This window comes from Ambystoma mexicanum, chromosome 8, assembly GCF_040938575.1.
Source record: "Ambystoma mexicanum isolate Mex_15411 chromosome 8, UKY_AmexF1_1, whole genome shotgun sequence".
In the NCBI taxonomy this organism is placed as follows: domain Eukaryota; kingdom Metazoa; phylum Chordata; class Amphibia; order Caudata; family Ambystomatidae; genus Ambystoma; species Ambystoma mexicanum.
Window position 1 is genome coordinate 1,122,625,238 of NC_090929.1, and position 20,926 is coordinate 1,122,646,163.

A 20,926-nucleotide genomic window follows, 5' to 3' on the forward strand; every position below is an offset into this window, starting at 1 on the left:
AGACTTAACCCTAGTAGTAGACGAGGAATACAACAGCGTCACCCAGCGAATAAAACACTCTCCTATCCCAAAGCTCCACAACACAGCAAACAACCATTCCCAATAGAGAGAATCGAAAGCCTTGATTGCGTCCAGTGATGCTACTACACAATGCTCCACATAGGGATTGGTCTGTTCAATAACATGTTGTAGCCTATGGTGGTTCATGGAGGAACTATGACCTGCGACAAACCCAGTGTGGTCAATATGTATTAGATCTGTAATGTCTTTGTGAAGCCGCCCCGCTAGCGCTGTAGTAAGTATTTTCACATCATAATTTAACTTAGCCAGGGGGCGGTATGAGTCACATCTGTCCATTGGTTTCCCGGGCTTGGGTATGGGTATCACCAGGATTTCCCTCATGCTAGCCGGGAGCGCACCTTTAGTATAGGCTTCTTCAAAAACCTTTAGTAAGACTGGAGCTATTGTACAGCTATATGTTTTATAGAATTCAGGCGAAGTCCATCAGTTCCGGGCGTTTTACTTGAAGACAGTGAGGCAATCACTTCGCTCAATTCCTCCACTGTGATTGGCTGATTTAAGAGGCCTGTTGTGTGTCAGCAAGCCTTGGGAGAGCAATAAGGGAAAGAGCTTCTGCCAAACCGCCGTGAGGTACTTGTTCATTGTGACTATATAACTGATAGTAGTACATGGTAAAGATATCATTAATCTCAAGATGGGACCTTCATGGGGCCCTACATTCATCGTGGAGCAAGGTATTTAGGTGCCTTGGCTGTTCTTGTTTACAAAGCCATGACAAAAGCCTCCCAGGTATGTCCCCTTCTGCATGTGCCCTAGTGGTTCGCGTAACATAGTCAAAATTAGATAACCTCTCCCATGCCTCAAGACAATGGGACCGGGTCTCGGCTAATAACTCCTCCTCCGAACGCAGGCCTGTATGCTGGGCCTCCAGCATTCGGATCTCATCCTCCAAAGCTTCCAACTCCTCCCTCAATTTCCGGAGGATCTCCCCAGCACTAGCTATAATTTGTCCTCTAGTCACTACCTCCATGGTTTCCCAAATAGTGCCACACTCTTCCACGCTTCCCACATTGTGTTTTAAAAATTCAAACAGTGAGGTTTGTAACTCATTTTTGAAGACTTCATCAGTCAGAGCGCCAGTAAGCATGCGCTACATAGGAATTGAGGGTCTAGGGCTCCTAATGTTCCATGTAATCACTGAGAGGGAATGTTCAGATTTGAGCGGCCCACATACTCAGCATTACAAATGTCTACACCTGTCGTAGCCCAACAGAAAAATAATCAATCCTGGTATTTAGATCATGGGGAGTGGAATAAGGGGAGTAACCCTTAACCTTCGGCTGTAGTTCCCTCAGACGTCCACTAGGCCTAGGTCAGTTAGTGCTGTGCTCAGGATGACTGTTGCTGATGATGGACCCCCATTGCCCCCCAAGCACGGCGTCTGTAACACAATTAAAGTTACCCCCCAAAAGAAAAAAACACTCTCACTGAGACATGACCTGAGCACACAATGTGCGGGTATGAGACGAGATATTATAATTTGGGAAATACGAATTAACAATACACACTACCTTATGGTCACGGTATCACCGTAGGATCAAATACCACCCTTCCTTGTCTCTGTCAACTTCCAACAGCTGAAATGGCAATGAACCATCAATCCATGTAAGTACTGCCCTGGAGTATTTAGAGTATGTGGAACCATAGCCTGTCCCACCCCAGCAGTAAAGAGTTGTCTCTTGTTCTTCGGCCAGCAGGTGGGTCTCCTGAAATAACACTATAGATATCTTTTTCCATTTCAGATGTTTTCACCCTGTTCCTGCGGAGGTTAGAACTCAACCCGTGCACATTCCAAGTCAATATTCTAATGGGGCCATAGTTGTGATATGTGCCAATCAGCCCATGCGTCAAACAAGTGACCCATCCCCTGCCCACTAAGGCAAATAAAAGCAGCACCTCTGACACACCAGTGTCTAGGCCACCTGCAGCACCATCCCTCTCCAGCCGCTTGACCAAAAGCATCACCATGTGAGCCAAAATGCATGGAGAAAAGGAAAAGGTATTAACAATAACCAAACTGTATAACATTGCCCAGCAATCATTTGTTGCTCAGGCATTCCCGTACCACTAAGGTCAAACCTGGCCATTGTGTACCAGGTAGCTGGGGCCAGAAACATGCTGGCACCCATTATTAACTTAGATCAGGTAAGACCAGCAGTGGGTGACCGAATGTTGCTGCCGCTGAAAATGAAAATTTCTCAGGCAGCTAACGGCCATTACAGTACAGCATAATCCCGGGCACACACTGGTATGCTTAAAAATATAACAATGGCGCAAGCAGCAATGTAGATAAGTACAGTTCTTGGATCTCCCAGTAGCCTGCAGCCCTTTCCAATCATCTCCCCTGATCTTCAAGGAATATCGTGAGGCCAGGGCTATCCGATGGTGTGTTTGGGTTGGGTGGAATTAAACAGAAATCAAGCGTCCTCCCCTTCTCCACTGGCCAGATATTATGTTCCAATCACATGGTTGCCGCAGCAGCACTATCGAGGAAATGCATTCTGCCATTGTAGATGATCTTTAGTCTAGCAGTCTATGTGAGCATATATTTGAGGCTCAGTTGTCTGAGTCTCACCTTAACCAGAACAAACAGGTTCCTGGCTCTTTGGACCACGGGTGTGTAATCCAGATAAATAGCAGTTTTCGAGCTATCTCTTTGTATTTCGCCACCTTCCCTAGAGTATTTCAGGATCACTTCCCTATCGTGAAAATTCTGAATATTGAATTCTGTGGATCCTGCATCTGACATATGCTGAATAAATGCAGACTTAACCTTAATGACCTGGCCAACTATTGCCCCATCATCCATGCACTTGTCCTCCGCAAAGTGCTTGAGTGATTGTTGCCATCCAGTTGAAGGAAAGGACCCCTCAGCAAAATTTCTTGTAGAACTACAATTCTGGTTTCCGGCCACGATACAGCACATAGGCTGCCACCATCCAAGTTATCAATGATGATCTATACATCCCGGAGAAAGAAGACCCCTGCTTACTTTTACTACTCAGTCTCAGTGCCACCTTTGACACAGTCGACGTTGAAGACCTCCTCAAAATCCTTGCCATGTGCATGGCCTTAGATGGACCAGTCCTGCAGTAGTTTCCCTCCTACCTCGCCAACAGAGACCAATTTGTACATATGGGCCACAACAGATCCCAATGTTAACAGTAACCTTGAGAGTTCCACAAGACTTCATTCTGTCCCCTGTCATCTTCAGCCACTTCATTGAACCTCTGAGAGAACTCCTTTACAACACTGACATCCAGACAAATACGCAGATGACACATAGGGCCTCATTACACGGAAGGCGGTAAGGGTTAACGGTCACCGGTAAGGGTACCGGTGACCGTTAACCCTTACCGCCTTACTATGAGGTCCCTTTGCGGGACCCGACCTTAACGCCTGGTGTAGACCAGCCGTTAAAGTTGGGACCCGCAAAGGGACCTTGGTGCTAATTACGGTACCGCAATTTGCGGTACCGTAATTACCGCCTTCCCTATTCCCATTATGCCCTATGGGGCAAAAATGGGAATGGGGAAGGGCCATGGAGAAAGGGGGAATTACCGCCCCGCCAACCTTGGAATGGGGTGGTAATTCCCCTTTTCTCCATGGTGGTACCGGTATGGTACCGGCGGCAACCATGGTGCTCATAGCACCATGGTTTATCGCCTTCTGTGTAATGAGGCCCATAACTTTTTCTGAAGATCACTTGCCTCAATGATATCTATTGACTCAATAACTATCTGTCCCTCATCCAAGCCTGGCTCCAATCTGAAGCATAACCCAAAAAAGACCAATTAATTCTCCTAGGAAGTCCCACCAAGCATGTCAAGTCTAGAATTGGCTGATTCACATGAGGCTTAAAGGATTCATACCTCAACTATCATCCAGTTCAAGTTCTCTCTGCTTTACCATCGACTGTGACCTCTTATCCAAAACACACATCACAAAGAATAAGCACAGAGCTTATTATCAGCTTGCCCTTCTCTCCAAAAGCAAGACTTTCATCAATGACATGAGTTTTAGAACAATTTTCCAAGCCATTGTCATCTCCCACTTGGAATGTGATAATGCTTTTTCTCGTAGGTGCCCCAGATGCCACCAGGGCCCTCTAGCACATCTAAAGCCATACATCATCCTGCAGCATGCTTCATCAGAGTTCTAAGGAAATTCACTCACATCACCTCTATCTTCAAGTAGCTGCACCAGCGACCCCTTCAAGCATGCATTATATTCTAGACAGCCTGCATCACCTAAATAATCCTCACAACCAAAACATCAATCAATAAATCTGAAAAGCTCATCATCTGTGGAGACCAGAGCATCAGCAGAAGCCACAACATCAACAGACTAGAAACAAAGAACCACAAGAAGGAGAAAAACAAAAACCAGGCCTTTTCCTGCTGTGCACCCTGTCTCTGGAACAAGTACTATGCAGGCTACCTCCAAACAAAAGCTGCTAGAATTGATACGTTTTTAAACAAAACTCATAATTTCTGGAAGTGTTAGAACATGGAGTATTTCCAAATACTGCATTATTTAGCAATACTGCCAAACTCCTAATGTGACCCTAAGGTGGCCGCTCAGACTCCAACCACAAATCATCATTTTTGCCCTCTGGATTCATGAGCACATATAGCGGTGATGTGTACATGCTTTCTGCATACATAACAATTGAATGGTGTTCACTCTGGTATGCGAGGGCTGTATCTTTTAACATCAAGTTGATCATGTGATTGCTATCGAGTTGCAAACCAAAGTACGCTAGTAAAGGTCTACCATGGCTAAGGTTTCAGGCATTGGTCATGAAAACCATAGACTTTAGATATGCTTTGCCTCAGGAGCGAGGGTGATGGTTTCTTGGCTCTCATTTCGTGTCCGGCGGGTCTTCATTGTTGGACCCGCTGATGGCTTGTGGCTACCTGGATGCAATGTTCAAGGTTGGTTGATGGAACTGCCAGACTAACTGGTGTATTTAGGGGGCAGAAAATGCATGAGCTGCTCTGTGGTGGGTTGATCTCTATCTTTCCCCATTGGAATTTGTCAGTGACATTTCTCTAACAGAACTTGAATTATATTCACCATTTGTCAGCGGATTTCCTAAGTTAATGGGGTGCTTCTGATGGCAGTTGCTCATGGTTTTCTTAATCACACCTGAACTGTTTTAATACTGCATTCCTTAGGCTGCTATATAGGGTTCAGTAATCTCGATTGCTGAAATGCTGCTTGTAGACCACCAGTCAAGAGAGGTACTGTGAACTGGGGCCAGGATTCCCTGTACCACTTGTCTGTTTCAGCCACACATTTGAAATGACAGAAGAGGCTTTAGGGTCATCTCTTGCACAAGTCTCTGTAACAGTTCTACTGGTAGAAAGAGTGGTGTGGGCAGCATGGATCTCTGAATCCTTCACTTGTCCCATTATGGCCAACCTGACTGTGACAGATCAATGGCATTGGTAGCTTTTGGTTTCTAATTCTGGTGGATCTGTTTGATCCATTTGGGATATACCTGCTTCTTCTGAAGGTGGAAAGTCCTCATCTATTAGTGTGGGATCCCCATTGAAGCATTTCACCATGGTTTTCCCATCAGGTTGGCTTACAATGGGCCTCATTACGACCCAGGCGGTAAGTTACCGCCTGGGTCGTACCTTTACCACCATGGCGTAAACTACGTTTACGCCATGGTGGTTGGCGGACTTACCGCCCCATTCCGAGGTGAGTGGGGCGGTAAGTCCCCATTAACCCATTTACCCTTCCCCATTCCCATTTTTGCCCCATAGGGCATAATGGGAGTGGGGAAGGCGTTAATTACGCCACCGTAAATTACGGTGGCGTAATTAACAACAAGGTCCCTTAGCGCCATGGATTTTAACACCTGCTAAAAGCAGGTGTTAAAACCTCCATGGCGCTAAGGGACCTCGGAATCAGGCGGTAAGGGTCGGCGCTGTTTACGCCGCCGTAAACCCCTTACCGCCTGGGTCCTAATGAGGCCCAATGTCTCTAAAACAAGCTGAAAAAGTCACTGCCAATGGGGTCAGGTTACCCACATTAAGAACTGGGAGTACCCCGGAGGTTCGACTTGACCTCCAGTAGGTTACATTTTCACCTATCAATAAAAGGGGCCCTCTTTGGTCCTGGACTGCTGGAACCCCCCTCTAGAGTGTCTAAACATAAAGCTGGTAATGAATTCTACTTATTCGAGTCATGATCTGTCTTCTGATTTTCCATTTCTTTCAGAAGATGAGGCCAAACGTAGTAGTAATTAGTGTGTGCAGTCAGTGGATCTTTACTCTCAGAAATGGAGATGCCCTCTGGCAATGAGCTTGGCTTTCGTCAGTTGACACACAGGCTAGATAGATAATTGGGCACAGGGAGTATCAAGTACCAAGGATTGAGGGGGACTGACTGGGCAAACAACTGAATGAGTGAAAGATGATGTTCCTTGAAGCCCTTCTGTCTTCCCAAATTCGGAAACAAAGAGAGCAGAGCTAGTGAGCCAGGGTAACTTGGGTTGTAGCTGTGGGCTGGCTGATTGGGTGATGGCATTGGTGCTGATGACAGACTTTGGAGTTCTCCGAAGCTGTGAAGCACGGTTCTAGCATCTGACTGCGAAGACAGAGAGGACGGTCCCCTTTGAACAAGCTGGAAAGGCAGCGAGATTGCCTGTAATAAGGGGTGTATTATGGATACTCTTTCCAAAAAGTTTCTGAATTTGGTACCTGGTTAGCAGTTTAAGCATCTGTGAGGAATTACTATGATGGAGTGTGCCTACCTTGAATATTTACATGAAATAATGTATATGTGGAAGAGAAGCGATCATTTTGTCTTTTGACCTGTATGCAGACATACATCCAGTGCGTCTGTGTGCCAAGAAACACACTGGATGTAACTCCACTGTTAACTTTGTCTCTGCACCCTGATGAAGGCCTGTGCACATATATTTTGGAGGCACCTTGGACTAGTGGACTCCCGTGTAGTGGGCCGAAACATATTGTGTCGTCACAGTTTTTTGCCTGTTGAGTGGCTTTTCATCCATGGGTGGACAGAGATGAGTCCCCATGCTGTAAATAATTGGTTGTGTGTTGTTTCTAGTGCAGTCAGACTAATATTATAAGTATGAAAATTAATTTCTAGTAGATACTTATTTATCCATCAAATCACAAGAGGTAGTTAAACTAAGATACACCCAAGGATGTCTGGCTTTTTGTTCTATGTCCCCTCGCCGATGAGTCAAATTGTTACATGTATATGGTTGTGATGCGCTATGAAGCACGTGCACTTTTCTCTGGGCTCTAGTCACACTACTGCACTTTAGACAAATTCTTCATTTAAATGTTTGCACACTGTGATAACATGCATCATTCTTTTTAAACTGAATTGTGTTATTAAAAACATTTGTATTATTTTTCTATAAAAAAAAGCTCTGTGTTGGAACATGCATTGAAACAATAAGGAATGTTTGGCCTGATTAAGTTGATGCTGGAGGAAATGGTGGGATAATGACGCACATATGAGTTTGAGAGGACAAGGTCACCTACCTCACTGTTATTGATTGTGATGATTGTGGTCTGGGCAGGATGATCCCACTTCTGACATAAAATGTCACAAAATGAGTAGGATTAACAAATGTGAGACACATGGATTTATAATCAAATAAAGGTATTATGGCTATTTACAGGTTTGGGCCAGAATAAGATAAAGGCAATGCAAAGCTTCGGAAACACCAGGGTGGCTTCTCCTCCAGATCAATAGGCTGAGTCTCTAGTTTGGAAATCACAATTTGGGTTCCTTTATCAGAGAAATTCATTAATTCGCAGTAACTTGCAGTCCTGGGGTTTTGAATTCTCTGGCACGCTTTCCTTGTATTCTGGTTTTGTAGATTCTGACCCTTCTCATCCTTAAGCATGGAGGGTAAGCCCTCTGCAAGAGAATTAGGGGTCCAAATGTACACACACACACACTAGACACCCTCACCAATAGAAGCATGGGTATAATAATGGTAACAAAACCCCAGAACCTCCATCATGCATTTTGTAGGTAATTTTCCTACAAGCTTAGTTCCAGTTGGTTTTTGCCACCACCATGATTTTGGGTCCTGGCATTTTGCCAATGATTCCCATTCTCTCTCCTCCTCAATGGGTTGCATTGTTCTTGTATCCATGAAGGCCTTTCTTGCGCTCCATTCCTCTGCTCCACAGTCTAACTCTTCTCCTGTACATCAGTGACATTTTGGCAGGTCCTCATTCCTTCACCCCTCTTAGAGTCCCTCCTGGCAATCTTTAGGCTTGCCTGCTCATTCTCCTCTGTTTTCATCTGAGTTAGGCCTCTGAGTCATTAACTTAACCTCAAACCTCCTTCTCTACATCCCTTCTACTTGCCTTCTGAAATAAACCTCTTTAATGTTGCCCCCATACTTCTCCTTGGTGTCCCCTTTCACTGCCACCTTGGTGTTCTCTCCGCTGCCTTTCTGGGTATCCTTTTTCCACCTGCATCCTGATTACCACCTCCAATCTCACCTTTGATATTTCTCCATACCTCTTCGTGAGATGCCTTTTCTCTCTCTCTCTTTAGTGTTATCTCTCCCCTCCCCTCTGACTTTTCCTTCACAAGTCACCTATGAAATATAATCTCCTACCTCTACTTTGGTGTCAGGGCCGGGAGGGATCAGGGGCATCACGCTCTCCTTGGAAGCAAGACGAGGCAGCGCAACACAGGTTCGATCCCCGGGTCTGTGCTTAAAAACCTCTAGGTATTAAGTGCATTATAATTAACCAATTACAATTACTCCTGAAATCCTCTCTGGTATTCTCTATCCCTATCCCTCTGGTATTCTCTGGTATTCTCTATCCCTATCCCTCTCCTCTGAGTTTTCCCTCAAATAATCTCTCTGATCTTTGATGATCATCCCAACCTCTGTCTGATGTGCTCTTCTCCTTTCACTCTTCAACTCCCTCGAGGCACCTGAATCTTCACTCATTCCACTTGCTATTTCTGCTTCTTCCCAACTCCTTCTAGGAATCTCCTCCCAAGCTCCCATTTATTGCACTGTCCTCCTTCCTTTCTCCTTCCTCCTTCAGCTCCTCCCTTTTCATTCACTCCTTCCACCTCCCCTCGCTGCCTTCTGCCATATCCATCAAATATCTCTCCTCCTTCCACCACCCCATCTACTCTCCATGCATCACCTCCACCATTTCCATTGCCTTCTCTTCCTTCACCTGAAAACCCCTGACTCCTGATACCCACAACCTTTAAAAACTGGCAGCCGTTCTTATGGTGTCTGGCCTATTCCCATGGGCCATTCTAACCATAAGCAGATCCAGGTGTCAGGAATGTTTGTATTTGTAACAGGATTGGATCAGGGAGTCATGCTCATTGAGCCCACCTGAGACTGGTCAATTCCTGCCGCTCTGCACAATTGCACGGATCGAGACATGTTATGCTTGGCTGCCATCTTGAATGCAATGCTTGTATTCTGTATGATGTGAAGTAGTATACCCTCATGCTCTCTCCCGTACTGTGAGTGACTGTTCCTTCGCCATACATAAGCCTGTCAGTGCTCCACACCATGATCTTCAGCTCACATAAGAATGGCCTGTCCTATTTTCCTTTCAATCTGGGTTGCCTTCAGGGGCCCAATAGGTTGTCAGGGTTTTTCCAGGACATGAACATTCCTTAAAGGGAAAAGGGGCATTAAAGCTATTGGCCAAATGACAGTCCTCTGCCAAAGACCTGGGGAAAGGTGGGGTAGTCCGGCAGATCCCATATTCCTCAAAGCCCAACATCACGTTGCAGGTCATCACTAATGGCTATTGTGGCAACCCAATCATTACCTCCAGGCAAAGGTAGGGGACATTATGACATACCTTAGGCGACATGCCCTTTTTTGAAGGGAGTGCCCAAGTGAGAAGATGAGGCACTGACTACTCTTCAACCACTGTATCAGAGGTCGAGGTTGTCAGCCATGAGTTCAGGAGGGGCAGACAGAGTGTGAGATGGAGAGTGAGGAGAAGGTGATGGTGGTTGAGGAGGAGGAGACATTAATTGATGGGGCAGGGATAGCTTGGGGAAGAGGAAGAGGAAGAGCCTCGCCCTTAAGAGATGGCATGACAGGGCAGGGAAAATGTCGACTATCCTTGTGACTGTAGAAGCTGGTGAGGTGCAGGGGGAGGACATAGCTACCATTCAGGGGGAGGTTGTGTTAGTGGCAGATATACTCCAGGAGTAACTGCAAAACTGAGTTGGCGTATTCACCTGGGACCTGGTGGGAAGAGTTGATACCCCATCAAAGAAAGAAACAGCAGGAGCTGGTGGTGCAGTGGGAGACTGAAGAGCAAAAGGTGGAGGAGTCAAAGGTGGTCCCCCAGCAGATGGCTCAGGTGAATAAACTGGGCTCCTGCAGCATTGTCAGTCCATGCAGAGGGGGCAAGGCAGGTTCAGACTTTCCTTCGGAAGGTAAAGGTCACCACCCATGACATCACTGTCCATATGATCATGGGTATGGGACCTCTTCAGCTTGCTTGAGGGTAAGACTGCCAGGGAGGAGGAAGGTATAGTAACATGCAATCTCTGCCAGAAGACAGTAAAGCAAAGTAACCCACAGAAGAGTACCTGGTGCACCTCATCAATGCACAAGCACGGTAGGCTGTAGCCTAATAATTCATACAAGGAGTGCAGATCACCTGCCACAGACTAATCTACTGCTACATATACTGCTGTATGTTGAATCACTTGGACAGACCCTTCGCAAACACAACATCCATTTCTGCCAATACGCAGACGAAAAGCAAATAAACTTCTAAGTCTCATCTCCCTCACAAATTCACATCATCAAAAGCTGTCTTTCCACCATCACTACATGGATGGTCACCCTCTTCCTTAAGCTCAACCCTTCAAAATTGGAATACCTCATCACCTGCCCCCTAGACCAAAACACAAACTCACACCCTGAATGAAAGAACTCACAACAGACAACCCACACGTATTCCTCCCCATACCTGTCAAATCTCTTTGCTTCACCCCCCAACCCTCACCTTTCTTTCACACACTGCATAGCTGCTGTCACCAAAACATGCACTCTACAAGTACACCTCCCACGTAAGATCAGACACATCCTTTGTTCTGCTGACTTCTGCTCTGCAGTCCTAGCACTAGTTTTATACAAGCTGGACTATGGCAATGCTCTCCTCACTGGACTCCCCAACAGCATCCTTGCCCCCTGCAGGCCATTCAAAATGCAGCAGCGAGACTCATCTTCCACCTACCAAAACTATCACACATCACCCCAGCTCGTGCCCAGCTCCACTGACTCCACGTACTTCAAAGAACTGCCTTCAGAGGGCATTGTTTTCACCCACCCACAAAGTCATCCACCTCAAAATCCCATCTTACCTTCATGAACAAAACTCAAACTCATCACCCACACGTGCACACAAAAACAAGCATTCACCCACTGGGCAAGATACACCCTATCCCTTCACATCCCCACTGCACACTCCATCACCACTATCAGAAAGAGCCTTAAAACATACCTGTTCTCCCACACATAACCCACTCTTCAACATCCTCTGCTATCACTTGTTCCATCCTAATCTTTCTATCCTATCCTGACAACCTTTTGTAACATCTGTTTCCCCTCCCACCTTTTAAAGCTTTGAAACTTGTCAGTTGCTCCATGACCCTCTGCGTAAGGCCAGCGCTGGACAAAGATTTGAATAAATAAAATAAATACATTCTGCAGTACCAACGATGACAGTGGTGGCAAGGGAGTGTCAACTAACACAACTGTTGAAGACTGGCCACGCTTTCTCAAGTGGCCCTCACTGCCCTCTGCTTTGGGCAGGCCAAATGTTTTCCAGACCCCTTGTTTAGCCCAGCATAGCCTTTGCCACTGGCACCATCAACTTGCAGGGCCTCATTACCAACACTAGCACTGTAGCCTTTTGGTGTTGGTGGGGCAGTTCAGGGTGTGACACTATGTGGGCAGAACAGGAGGGACACTGGCAGAATGATGAGAAATACATGCCCATACTGCCGCATTGGCTGGTATATGTCAGTGGGGAGCTAATTTCTGTATCAGTGGTGGCTGCCCTGGAGAAGTATATGCTTCCGAGACCATACTTTCATCCCATAGGTGACGGGGCAAGAGGGTTAGGACGGTGGGAGACATTAAAAAATTGGAGAGTTCAGAAAAAATGCAGGAGCACCTCTGCTGGTAGAGGTGGACCCTCAAGTTTGTCAGCGTGATACTAGAATTTGGAGACGGGCTCTGCTGGAAGTTAGAGACATATATTGAGGTCGAACCTTCAGCTTGGGAGTGCAGTACTAGGAGTTAGAAAGTGCTCAAGACTCAGCATATATGATGTAACTCTTCCCCCTTATCTAGCGTGGCCCCGTGAGCTGTGTATGATGATTATAGTTGCGGGCTCCTCTTATACAAACCTTTTCAAGTACTCCAGTAACAAGGGAGTGAGTTTGTGCCCATGGGTGCCATTGTCCAATCCAGATTCCTGTAATGAATTACACGTTGAAGTTAAAGTTCTGCACACTTTTTTTGTTATTTTTTTTCTAGCTAGAATGTTTCTCTTTCGCCACTTTGCAAATATTCTGATAAGCATTCATTGGAGTTTGGCGAAATTATATATTTCTGAGGAAAACCTGTCAGACGCTACTATTTACAATAAAATGATGTGTATGTGTGGCCAAGGTTCCAGCTATTGGATAATATGGAGCTGCAACATCTTGTGCTAAAATGAGGACCATGATCATTTTACTTGCTCAACAATGTTTTATACTGTATGTCACCTGCCTAGATATACATGTTTCTATCTTTAAAAAAAAATGTTGCTTGGGCTTTTTTTGACAACAAGTACGGGGAAAGGCGACACAGTGCCCACTAACAATGCAATGAAATCCATGCTGAGCACCGGTCCCCATGTTCATCGTCAGGTGGAAGGCTCATTCTCAGAGTGGTTCAGAGCCACTCCCTCAGTTCCAGAACATGGCTGTGGCGCCTGCAATGGACGGAGCAAGAAGTACAGCAGACTTGGGGCCTCATCACGAGTTTGGCGGTAGTCCTTAAATGCGGCGGTAACGTTGTTACGGCCGCATTTAAGGGTCCGGTAAATCTTGAGTTTGGCTGTATTTACCCCCATCTCTAAGCTGAGGATAAATGCACCGGCAAAATTCCGATTTTCAGCACAATTACTGCAGGATAATACCGCAGACAGTAATTGCACCAATGGATCCAATGTGGAAGGGGGAATTACTGTTACCGCCAAACCCGTTATCCGGCAGTAATACCACCGGAGGGTTTGGCAGTAACACTATTAGCCCGGGAGGTATTCCATTGCTAATACCCCAGGATACCGCCCAACTCGTGATGAGGCCACTGGAATTTCCCAGTCAGGATCAAAGTGGACAAGGGACTATCTGATCTACATTTTATGACAAAGTAGTAAGGCACTAAATCTGTTGCCACCATTACACCAAGGTCAACCCAGAAAAGACAAAGGGCCTCATTAAGAGTCCGGCAGTAACCGTGACGGAAAAACCAGCAGGCTACCGCCGGACCCGTATTACCATTCCGCCTCTGTGATTCCCGGAATCACCAGGGCATTATGACCCCGGTGACCTGGGAATTCCAGAGGCGAAATTCTGTAAATCCCCATTCCCATGGAGTCCCGAAGGACTCCATGGGGATGGGGACAATGGAAACACTGATTCTGTCTATGACGGAGCCGGTGTTTCCATTTGCGCCTACAGGCGGGTGGCGTTACTCCCGCCAGGGCAGACCTGCCGGGAGTGATACCTCCCGCCTGCAGGACTCTGAATCAGCCAGTCCGGAAAGAACGGTGGCAGCGTTTTTATCGCCACCGTTCTTTCCAGACCGGCAGGGTCATAATGAGGCCCAAAGAATTTTGGGTCTTCTATGATATTTTGTAACATGCTCAAAAGACTCAGCAACTGGTGTTGGTATACTGCGTGGGCAATAAGTTGTCTGCATGGCATGGGATCTATTGGCAAAGATGGGGCTCCAAAAGGGCTTGCAAACACCTGTGAATAAGAAAGATTCTGTGGTGTATTGGTGCTGGATGGTGGTGCAAATATGTCTTTTGTTGGCAGTCGATCGATGGGAGTCTGACCTGATGCCTTTTCCTTTTTCCAAGCATGTGGATGGGTCCGTCTCGTGTGGCACTCACCTATCCACTTTATTCGGGCCTTCACATTTCTCTTTGCAGCAGATGCTGAATTGGTGCCTTTGACAAACGTGTTGGCGGTGGTGTAGTGACTGACCACACAGCTCTTTTACTATTAGCATGTGTGTTTTTTTCAGACCATTGTTTTGAAAAGATTCTACAATGACATATTAAATTTGTTTTGCAATGCACTGGAATGTACTGGATTCACTTGAGACAGATGCTTCTGTTCTTTACAGTGTAAGAAATCACTGTCTATTGATTGATTGTCTTGGTGGTGCTCAAACCCACGCCCTTTCTGGGCATCTGAGCTCCTCAATCACATAGAACCTCTGAAGTAGAGAGTGAAATATACACAACACATACATTCATCCCACAAACCGTACCATGCCCCCTACCACATTTGGGCACTGCAGCAGATTAAGACATGTTAATGTTATGTACCTCTTCCCTACAATAAACAGAGTGCCTTAGATTGCAGCGGCAATCTCTTCTGCCTACAAACTGTACATGAGTTTCTGTGGTTTAACATTTTGCTCTGCCTACTTATTGCAGACAGGATTCTAATTTCTGTGGCCTTCTCGTTTGCCTACCCAATTCAATAGTGCCTAACGCTGATATAACATTCTCCTTTGCTTATTAAATTCATGTGAGACTCTCAGTGTTTTGGCTTCTCCTTAACCTTCTAATGGCAAATGGGGTTCTCAGTGCTTTGGCCTTCTCTTCTTCTGACACAAGTGTGTTTTGCACTGCTTTGGACTTCTCCACTGCCTACAATATACATGTGGGGCTCTTAGAGCTTGGGCCAGTTTGCTGCTTACTAAATGCAAGTATGCCTAGCACTGTGTCATCCTTCTGCTTAGCATAGTAAATGCATTTAAAGATTGCATTGTTTTACTCCTCCATCTAATTAACGCCACTGGGCTTTCAGTGCTGTAGCCTCCTCATCAGTCTACTTAATGCTTTTGCGGTTCTCAGTTCTCTGGCCTTCTCTTCCACCTACAAAAATACATGGCTTCTTCTCAGTGCTTTGACCTTTTCCTCCACATACTAAACGCATTTGGGATTCTCAGTGCTTTGGCTTCTTCCTCTGCCTACAAAATGCAAGTGTGCCTAACGCTGCTTTTGCCTTGTACTCCGCCGACAAAATATAAGTGACGTTCGTGCTGTTTTGACCTTCTCCTATGCCTACTAAATTCAAGAGTGTCTGACTTTGCGTTGGCCTTCTCCTCCACCTACAAACTGTACATGGGGTTCCTGGTGCTTTGGCCTTCTTCTTGGTCTACTAAATGCAAGTGTGCAAAGCACTGTTTCAGCCTTCTCATCTGCCTACTACATGCATGTTTGGCATGCAGTGTTTTGGTTTTCTCCTCCACCTACTAAATGCCCATAGATATCTCAGTGAATTAACTTCTTGAAATAGACATGGGGTTATCAGTGCTTTGGTCTTCTCCTTCATCTTCTAAATGCATGTGGAGTTGTCAGTCATTTCACCTTCTTTGCCTACAAAATGCATATGGGCTTCTCAGTTGTTTTGCCTTCTTCTTTGCCTACTAATTGAAGATGGAGTTCTCAGAGCTTTGTTCTTCTACGGTGCTTACTAAATGAATGTGGGATCATGTTAATCAGTGCCTTGACCTTCTTCCCCGCATACTACTTGCAATTGAGCTTATCACTCTTTCAACCTTCTGCTCGGGTTACTAAATGCATGTGGAGTTGCCATTGCTTTGGTCTTTTCCTCCACCTACTAAATGCCCATCAGGTTCTATGTGCTTTGGTGTTCTCGTCAGCCTACTAAATGGTTTGTGTTTCTGATCCACCCATTAATTGCAAGTGTGCCCCGCAGTGCTTTGCCTTCTACTCCACCTACAAAATAAAAGTCTCAGTGCTTTGATCTTATTCCCCGGCTATTAAATGCAAGTGTACCTAACACTGCTTTGGGCTTCCTCTCTGCCTACTAAATACAAGTGTGCCTAGCACTGTTTCAGCCTTCTCCTCAGCATTTTCCATGCATGTGAGGTCTGCACAGTAGCGACTTTCTCCTTCCCCTACTATATGCCCATTGGTTTCTCAGTGCTTTTGCCTTCTCATCCACATACTAAACACACGTTGGGTTATTAAAGCTTTGGCCTTCTCCACCTAAAAAGTGCTCATGGGTTTCTCGGTGCATTGTTCTTCTTCTCTGCAAACTAAATACATTGGGGTTTCTCAGTGCTTTCGCTTTCCCCTCTGCCTACTAAATACATTGGGGTTTCTCAGTGCTTTCGCTTTCCCCTCTGCCTACTAAATACATTGGGGGTTTCTCAGTGCTTTCGCTTTCCCCTCTGCCTACTAAATACATTGGGGTTTCTCAGTGCTTTCGCTTTCCCCTTTGCCTACTAAATACATGTGAGTTTCTCAGGGCTTCAGCCTTCTCTCCCGCCTCCTAAATGTATGAGGGGTTCTCAGTGCTTTAATTGTCTCCTCCAGCAACTGAATACACGTGGAGTTCTTAGTGCCTTGTCCTTCTCTGCCTACTAAATTAATATGGGGTTCTCAGTGCTTTGGCTTTCACCTCTGCCTACTAAATGCACATGAGGTTCTCAGTGGTGTGTCCTTCCTTACCACATACAACATGCATGAGTGCCTAAATTGGCATTCCCCTCAGCCTACAAAATGCATGTGGGCTCTTACTGATCTGACATCGTCCTGCACCAGCAAAGTAAAATGTGTGTCTAACACTGCTTTACTCTCACTGGGTTGGTGTACTTGACCCCCACTCACAAATCATATTCTCCCAATCCCCCTGCCTAAACTCTAATCTAATTTCCTAAATCTACATATGCTCTATAATTAATTTAATTCTACTCGAGGCTACAATATCCTAGCGACAATTCCCTTCCCTAACCAACCAATGCTGCTCTTCCTCTTCAAATACCTTCCACAGCCTTTCTGAGTGTGTCTGCTCGCTTGTCTTTATATAGACACAAGTAGAACCTCTTATTTCGAAACTCGTGAATAAACAGTAAAGTTCATCCGGGTCGCACTCATGGGAATTCTAGTGGTTTGAGTTTTGCACACACAGTTCTACCCCTGCCTACTCCTAATGTCTGTTTCAAGGCCTCCTAACAATAAAAATGTCTGCGTGTGATTTATTTTCTTCTAAAGTGTGCTCTGTTAACTTTCCACTGCCACAGCTAGAGTGCCTCCTCTCTTGGCAGTGATGTAAGCTGGTGAAAGCCCTTTCCCTCCCCTGCAGTGTTTTCCTGTGTTTCAAGTGCTCTGAAGGACTTTTCGAGTGATCACATTACAAGCGGATGCCTTTTGATTAACTCTTTCTCTGCAGCACAGCATGTGCTTTACATTTGTTGTGGAAATCTATGTTTCAGTTTTTGTTTTAGTGTTTGAGAGAATGCCAAAACAATGGCTCAATACGAGTTTGGCGGTATAGGGTAAAAGTCGCGGTAAAGGAATTACCGCCACTTTTACCATACCGCCGAATCAGGAGTCATCGCTAATTCAGCTAGCGGAATTAGGTTCTGCAGAAATACCGCTGGCTGAATTAATGGCAACAACTGACAGTTTTAGCCAAGGTACACATTCTGCTGGGGGACTTACTGTCAAGATTAAAAACACTATTTACACCGTATTACAAATTGAAATACCACCAAAGTACTGATGAAAACACAGTGCAGTTAACTCCAGCTAAAATGGTGGAAGTAAATACATACAGGTGATGGAAATTAAGACGCAGGTACACCCAATCCTCTCGGAAAGGGTAAATAAGGTCCACACCTCCCCCAAACACACTTTCCAAAACCATGCTGAAATAGCAATTGCTAACTCGGACATGCAGCTGCTCCTGCTCCACATTGAGTTGCACAGGGTGGAACAGCAGCAAAGGGTAGATGGTGCAGGGAGGAGGAGAAATCATGCAAGCAAGAGCACATACCCCAGGTCAGCCCCACACCCCAGACCTTAACTGATCACTCTGTAACTGCTGAATAGGGAGACCATTGCTGAGCTACTCACCCTGGTCCTGTAAGAGGATTCAATTCAGCACTACAGCCAAGTCAACGCCTAGTCTAGAATACTGAATGAAAACCCTTATTGATATATCTTTATGTCCAGTTCATGCGTTCTGGATGACTACCCTTATATAACACCCCTCCCTTGGAATCCCCCTGACCCCACTGAGCCAAGAAGTAGTTCTGTTTTGCAAGTTTAAAGGTTTATTTGATAACTTAAACAATATATATTATATCACGCTTTATAATAAATTAATAATTGGATATCACACTTAATCTGGTATGATAAAGATTAACAACGGAGAATCTGGCACTAGCACACTTCTTGATAATCACTAAGGAGTTGACATGAAATGGATAAGATAGCAACAATACTTCTATGGTTTCTTTATGATCAATGATGAGTGGTTATAGGATGGATAAGATAGCAACAATACTTTTATGGTTTCAAATGGATGCAATGTGGAATGAAAATGCAATACAGAAAATAACTTGATAGGATTTCAGCAAAAGACAATGTAATCACTTTCTTGGACAATTCACCCCCCTCTTTTATGCAATGCAAGGAAATGGAGGGAAGCACACAGTTCTCAGAAATGCAATCAAATGTGATTCAGTTCACCCCAGCAACTTAGACTACAGAAGTTGAAAACACAGGCCCAAATGCTTTTAAATGTGCTGGAAATGAAGAAAAAATATGCTAAAATGCTTTTAATTCCCTCTAGAGGTTCAGGGTGAGTGGTATCTAGTTAATATTAGTCCAGGCTCACACTAGCAATGATGCAGGGATGGTTTTTATGAGGCAAACGAATTTCTTTCAGAGGAAAGCAAAAGCAGCTACCTTTTTGCAAGTGGAGAAATTTGCAAATCGCGGTAAAATTCGCGAATGCGTCTGGTGCGATTACAGAGGAACTACAAGGGCTAGCAATATCGTTTTGGGGTCCTAGGAAAGCCTAGGATCTCAGATTCCAGATGAAAGTTACTGCAAGTCTCTAGCACAAACGGTCACGGAAATATGAGCGATTAAATAAAGGTCGTTTTTCAGATTTGAAATTTTAAAGTTCAAAAAGACAAGTGCAGCTTGCAACTAGAAAATGACAGGTGACAGCTTTGCAAATGACAGGTGACAGTTAGGAGACAGTTCTACTTATATTAAACTAGATTGAATTATATTATTTTAACTAGGAGATTGGTTCTGCACAGTTTTCTAGGTACTCACACTATATTCTTGAGTGAAATGGGCCACGCCACGGATCTGGTCAGGTTTTAGACTGGACTCTGCACTTCACAGTGATCTGGGTCAGCTCTCTCTGGTTCTGCTAACAGTGATCTGGGTCAGCTCTGCTCTCTCTCTGGTTCTGGAAATTTGATAGATTTGAAGTCTCTATGTCTGCTCTCTGAAGGTTGATGGAGGTAAAGTATGGATTTTCCCGGCAGAGCTTCCAGCTGCAAATGGATTTGAAGGTCCCTATCTGTCCTGTCTGTCTGCTTTTATGTGTTTTTAAAATGGGTGTGTGTGAGCAGCATCACTAGCCAGCCCCTCTCCACTTATCATTGGCCAAGCTTTCATTTCTCCCCTGATTGGGGGAGCTAAGTTGTGTCAGAGTGATGTCATTTTACAGCCTGCAGAAAGTCCACTCCTCCTGTCAACTTGCACACAAATCTAGATTTGAACCAAATACATATTTGCAGAGGTACATAGTGGTTTGAAATTACATGCACCCATCACATATCACAGGAGGTATACCCTGTTCAAACTCTGCTCTTCCTGGGAGCTTGCATTCAGAAATGGCAATATTTTGCACTTTTTAATTGATTTTGCAATTCCGGACATTACCCCAAATTTACACACATGTGCGCAAGGAGTATGGACATTAGTTGATGAAGTGTCAGATTTTTCACATGCACACATTTTGAGTAATATCCTCTTTTCCGCTAAAACCCCCCTGAACATGCCACCGGTTCTAAAAACCTCTTAAAATGTGGGCAGAAAAATCACAAGAATTATGGTGTCATTTATACAATTTTCACATGTCCGCTCTATGAGTTATTCATATTTTTAGAGTTATGTTCTGGCCCCAAAGGGGTGTGGTTTTCCTCCAGCACAAGGTTGAATTTCTGGTTTTTCCAGTTCTGCCAAGCCAGCTTGCTCTCACAGGCAGTGCCCCTCCCCTGTGCTTCCAGGAGAAATCTCCATTTACGACTCCCGCCATAAAACATTTGCCTGAGTCAAGACAGGGCTTTGTTCAATTTCCTGCAGAGCCCAGGTAATTCAATCAGGGAAGTGTCATATCCCTTTTGGTGTGAGCAGCAAAAGGGCAGCTAGGCCTGGGAACACAGCTGTGACTCAAGTTTCACTCCTGATGGGGGTAGTTGCCAGGCAGAATTCAGTTCCTTAAGCCAGGTTTCAGATAAAATGTCACTTTTTGTTTCCCAGTTTAAGTCAAGACCATTTTTTTACATATGCAGCTAGAATGCTGATTCTAAGTTCAAAACTATGACATTTAAACAATTGCAACCTATGTGACACTCAAAGTAGGTCACTCATTTCTCTTAAACCTTGAGATTTTTAATGTCTTTCAGTCCAAATTTACTTAAACTGCTGAAATCCCCAGCTCAGCCAGTCTTGTTATAAACCTTCAAGTC